The 5,579-nt window shown below is 44.3% G+C and overlaps 2 non-coding genes across 2 annotated transcripts; both read right to left on the bottom strand.

Annotated features, from left to right (window-relative positions):
• Positions 1 to 3,361: 3,361 nt before the first annotated feature.
• trnas-aga (transfer RNA serine (anticodon AGA)) lies at positions 3,362 to 3,443 on the bottom strand. Its single transcript has one exon. It is a non-coding gene; the product is annotated as a tRNA-Ser (tRNA).
• Positions 3,444 to 4,879: 1,436 nt separating this feature from the next.
• Positions 4,880 to 4,952, bottom strand: trnar-ucg (transfer RNA arginine (anticodon UCG)). The gene has a single exon. It is a non-coding gene; the product is annotated as a tRNA-Arg (tRNA).
• Between the last annotated feature and the right edge of the window lie 627 nt (positions 4,953 to 5,579).

The following is a 5,579-nucleotide window of genomic DNA, read 5'->3' as shown; positions in this document are numbered from 1 at the left end:
AACAGAATGTACATGTATTTGGAAAGACAAGGACTGATTTGGGACAGTTCACATGGCTTTGTGCGTGGGAAATCATGTCTCACAAATTTGATTAAGTTTTTTGAAGAAGTAACAAAGAGGATTGATGAGGGCAGAGCAGTAAATGTGATCTATATGGACTTCAGTAAGGCGTTCAACAATGTTCCCCATGGGAGACTGATTGGCAAGGTTAGATCTCATGTAACAGCAGTGGACCTAACACCGACCCTTGTGGTACGCCGCCAGTACCTGGACACCAAGAAGAACATATTCCATTAACTACAACACTGTTTTCTATTGGTAAGCCAATTACTGATCAAAGCTGCAATCTCTCCCACAATTCCAGTCCACCGCATTTTGTATAATAGCCTATTGTGGGGAAACTTATCGAACAACTTTCTGAAACCCATATACATCACATCAACCGGTTTACTGTCATCTCCCTGTTTGGTCACTTTGTCAAAAAAATCAATACGATTCGTTAGGCAAGGCATACCCATCACAAAACCGTGCTGACTGTCCATGATCAGATTATTCTTTTCTAGATGGTCCTAAATCCTATCTATAATAACCTTTTCCAACACGTTACCAACAACTGCAGTGAGACTCACTGGTCTGTAATTAACAGGGTTGTCTCTACGACACTTTTTGAACACGGGAACAACGTATGCTATGCTCCATTCCACAGGAACTATTCCTGTAGACAACGTTGATTTGACGATCGACGCCAAAGGCTCATCAATCTCTTCCCTTGCTTCCCAGAGGATACTAGGACAGATCCCATCCAGACCAGGGGACTTTTCTGTTGTCACAGTCTGCAGTATTTCTATCACCTAATCCTTGTGAACCTCAATCTCTCGTACTCTGGACGCAAGTATCTCAGTATCTTCCTCGCCAACATTTTCATTTTCTATAGCGAACACTGTCGAAAAATATTTATTTAGCGCTTCCCCAATCTCCTCTGACTCCACATACAACTTCCCATTATTATCCTTGATTGTCCCAAATTTAACTCTCGTCATTCTTTTAATCCTGACATACCTATGGAAAACCTGAGGGTTAACCCTGATCCTATCTGCCAACAACTTCTCATGTCTCCTCCTGGCTCTTCTCAGCTCTCTATTTAGATCTTTCCTGATATCGTTGGAACCCTCGAAAGCTCTAACTGAGTTTTCACATTTTGTCCTAACATTAGACTTCTTGTTCTTCTTGACCAGGGATTCCACTTCCTTAGTAAACCACGGCTCACGCGTTCTATATCTTCCTCCCTGCCTGACAGGTACATACTTATCTTGGACACACAGGAGCTTTTCCTTGAATAAGCTCCACATTTTAATGTGCTCACCCCCTGCAGTTTCTTACCCCATTCTACGCTTCCTAAATCTTACCTAATCTTCCTAAATCTTGGGACTTGTGCCTCACAACACACTTCACATTCAACAACCAGATATACGAACAAATCAACGGAACACCCATGGGCTCACCGATCTCGGGACTCATAGCAGAAGCAGTAAAGCAAAGGTCAGAGCAGTCTTACCGCAAATTCAACCCAAACACTGGTTCAGATACGTGGATGACACCTTTGTAATCATTAAAAACACGGAAATAGAGAAAACACACAGGATCATCAACTCCACACTCACAGGAATCCGATTCACCGGAGAGGAAGAATAGGGCAACCAACTCCCATTCCTAGACGTGATGGTACAGAGAACACCTAACGGAGAATTCACCACAAAGGTACACAGGAAAGCCACACACACAGACCAAGTCCTGAATTATGAGAGCAACCACCCCAACATACACAAACGAAGTTGCATCAAGACACTATTCAAAAGGGGCACAACACACTGCAGCACACCAGAACTGCAAAAAGAGGAAGAGGAACACCTATACAAGGTATTCGCCGAAAACGGATATCCTCGCAATTTTATCAACAGATGCCTAAGGGATAGACCACGGAATGAGGACATGCCACAACCCAAAGGACTAGCCAGACTACCACACATCAAGAACATCTCCGAACTGACAGCCAGAATACTGCGACCACTAGGAATCTTAACAGCACACAAACCAACAGCCACACTCAGACAACAGCTTACCAGAACTAAGGACCCGATACCCAACATGAGAAAAACTAATGTAGTATACAAAATCCCATGCAAGGACTACACAAAACACTATATAGGACAAACTGGAAGACAGCTAACGACCGCATCCAGGAACACCAACTAGCCACGAAACGAAGCGACCAACTATGCGTAATCGCCACACACACAGACGACAAGCAACATGAATTCGAGTGGGACAACACTACTATTATAGGGCAAGTCAAACAAAGAACAGCCAGGGAATTCCCAGAAGCATGGCAGTCATCCACAAACTCCATCAACAACCACATCGACTTGGACCCAATATACAAGCCACTGCAGCGGAGAGCTGAAACTGACAACAGGAAGCGGCAAGGACAGGCCACTATAAATGACGCAGGAAACAACACAGAAGCGCTTCACAGGAGGCTCCCAAGCACTGAGGATGCCACCTAGACAGGGGACATTTCCAACAAAACCTTCCAGCTCGGCGAACAGAAACACATCATTGTCTTGAGTGTTCCAGAGATTTTCATTGTCCCAGAGTCCAGATGAAGTTTGCATTCCTCACGTACGTGAGCGAGAATGATTTCAATGTCTCAGATCAGTTCCTGTCCCGAGAACATCAGAGTCAATGTCCCGTCCTCTACTCGGTCCGACAGTTCACACTTCTTCATTCTCCTCTGATTCCATTTCCCAAAGAGTTTCTCAAGATTTACAAAGCTGGAGCCTAAATTATATGGTTTGCTTCCTAAACATTTTTTTCAACTGCCAACTGACAATATTTTCACAGTATCTCTTCACAATCCTCTGGCTTGCACCATGTCCAGGGATGAGAAGTCCCGTTTGGTGGAGAGATTCCCGAGGCTGATGAGTTTCACTTTGGAACAAAGATGGTTAAGTGGCGATTTCCTGCGGTTGTTTCTAATGATGGGAGAGGGAGCGGTGGGGAATGAGCACTTTGACGAGCAGGAGGAAGTGTTGCCACTGACCCGAGTCAGAGAACAGTGGACAGGGATGAAACGAATCTAATGAAAAGCAGCACTTCTGCTCAGGATGTTCAATAACAGCTGCAGAAACCCGATGTGTCGAGCAGTGTATCTGGAAAGAGAAACAGAGATAATGTTTTAAATATGGAACATTTCTGATGTAGAACTCGAGTTTCCCAAGTCTAACCAAATTACCGGCCTGGTTCACAAAATAGTTTTTCTCAACTTTGAGCGAAAATTGTACCAGCAGGAAAGCATTCATAACGTAGTCAGCAGGATTCCAACCTACGTGGGGAAACCCCAATGGATTTCTAATCCATCGCCTTAACCACTCGGCCATGACTACAGACGGAACTGACGCGTTGAACATTGACCAAATCAGCCGTGATCTCATTGAAAGCTACCGTTGACTTGATGAGCGAAATGCTCCCATCTCCTTTCATACCTTGCTGTCATTTGTAAGCTGCGAGACACCAATGTAAAAGAAGAAAAGCACAAAGGTAGGAAAAGATATTTGCAGGCAAACTGAGTCAAAATTATTTATTGAAAGGAAAATCACACTTGGCAATTTGCCATATCTCTTTGCGAACATGACCAGCAGAAGTAAGCAAGGGAGCTATTGATCTGAGTATTCTCGGACCTGAAGCAAACAAAGGTTAGTGACATATTCATTTCTTTTTCTGGCGAACTAAATGGTCTTTCCTAATGGTTACAATGAAAGAGATGGTTCCCAATAAAAGACAGAGATTAATTCGCATGTAGATATATTTCAATGTGACACGATTCATTTTCAGTCCCTAATTACCCCAGAGATGGAGGAGGTGAGTTACTTTTCTTCACTCTTCAACTCCTCAGCACGGAGGTACAAACATGAAACCGCTAGAGATGGACTTCTTGAATTGGGAACCAGAGACACTGAAGAAACTAGGCAAAAGTGAGGACTGCAGATGCTGGAAACCTGACTTTAGATCAGAGTGATGCTGGAAAAGCACAGCAGGTCAGGCTGCATCCGAGGAGCAGGAGAGTCGACGTTTCTGTTGCCAGTCATTCTCCGCTGCACAAACAATTTTCGTTTTTGGCTCAGATTTCCAGCACCTGCAGCTATTTGTTTTATGTTAACCTTCATAATGTTTTGGACAAAACCAATGACCTGCCAGCATCGGAAAATCGGCAGAAGTACTGGTACACCGATATGTTTGCTGAACAATACAACCATTCCATGAGCGGGAATACGATCCGTGCCACGGTGCTGAGAGTACCGAATCCTCACAAGTAAATAACAAGACAAGGCGATAGATACTATCGTATTTGGTGTAAATAAAACACCCTGTCTGAACATTTTCGTTGCAGATTTTTTTCAAATTGTCTTCGAAGATTTACAAAGTGGGAAAAGGCCATTCCGCCCGTGTGCATTGCGGCTAATCAGAGAGCCATGTTTTCCAGTCGCAGTTTCGAACTTTGGCCCAAGGTCTCGAGTGTTCTCATGTTTCCAGGTCAAATGTCAATGAGGTAATCCTATGTTCTTACGTTGCACCATAATAGGACAGAAGTATAACGAATTGTAACTCTTTTGAGGAACACATGCTCATTTTCACCCACAGAGGGAGACACACCAGAAGATACCGCCAAACTGACGGAGGTGTCCGTTGTGGAGAGCTGGAATTTGAAATGGACAATAGGACAAATGCAAGCTTTACATGCGGTAGCACAGAGGAGATGTCCCGAGAGAACTTTACAGGGGAGCGTCAACGTATACCACGGTTAAAGCAAAACATCCCCCCTCGAGCCAGGTAGGACTCGAACCTACAATCTTTTGATCCGAAGTCAGACGCGCTATCCATTACGCCACTGGCCCACGAGACAAACCAGCACTTGGCAGAATGTCCATATGTAATGCCATGGACTTTCACGGAATCGGAATTAAAAAGCTGAACAAGCACCGAAGATAATCACCAACATTGCTTCACTTCGAAGTTTCCAATTTGTGAAGCAGTGCCTTTCACTGGCAAAGGAGAGACATTTGTCCTCAGCTGCCTGCTTCAGGTTCGCCTCCTTCTCTGCTGGAAGTTTCCATCGTTTTATTCACAGTCACGACGCGATTTCATGATCCACTCCAGTGAAAAAGTGTCATGGTGTCGTCCAAACAAGACCCTGCAGAAACTCGGCGAGAAACCTCTGGTCAATTCGAGCTCAGGATGTGGAATTAGACGAGATGCGTGACACCTTTTATTGGCGCTGCCACTTCACTGAAATTAGCGGCTCAAAACGAGCCGTTGTAAGCATCAGCTTGATTTGTACCTTCCTGCAGTGCATTTGCTAAACAAAATCAGATCGCTCCCATCCGGCCCAGCTGACTTATCTATTTTCACACTCTGCAGTATTTCTAATATCTCTTTCTTGTGAACCTCAATCTCTTCTCGTCTACACGCAAGTAGCTCTGTATTTTCCTCGCCAACATTTTCATTTTCTATAGCGAACACTG

This window comes from Chiloscyllium plagiosum, unplaced genomic scaffold (genome assembly GCF_037043375.1).
Source record: "Chiloscyllium plagiosum isolate Xiang-an unplaced genomic scaffold, Cpla_swu_hap1 HiC_scaffold_14, whole genome shotgun sequence".
Classification (NCBI taxonomy): domain Eukaryota; kingdom Metazoa; phylum Chordata; class Chondrichthyes; order Orectolobiformes; family Hemiscylliidae; genus Chiloscyllium; species Chiloscyllium plagiosum.
Note: the sequence above shows the minus strand (reverse complement) of the source record. Positions and strands in the feature narration are given on the sequence as shown.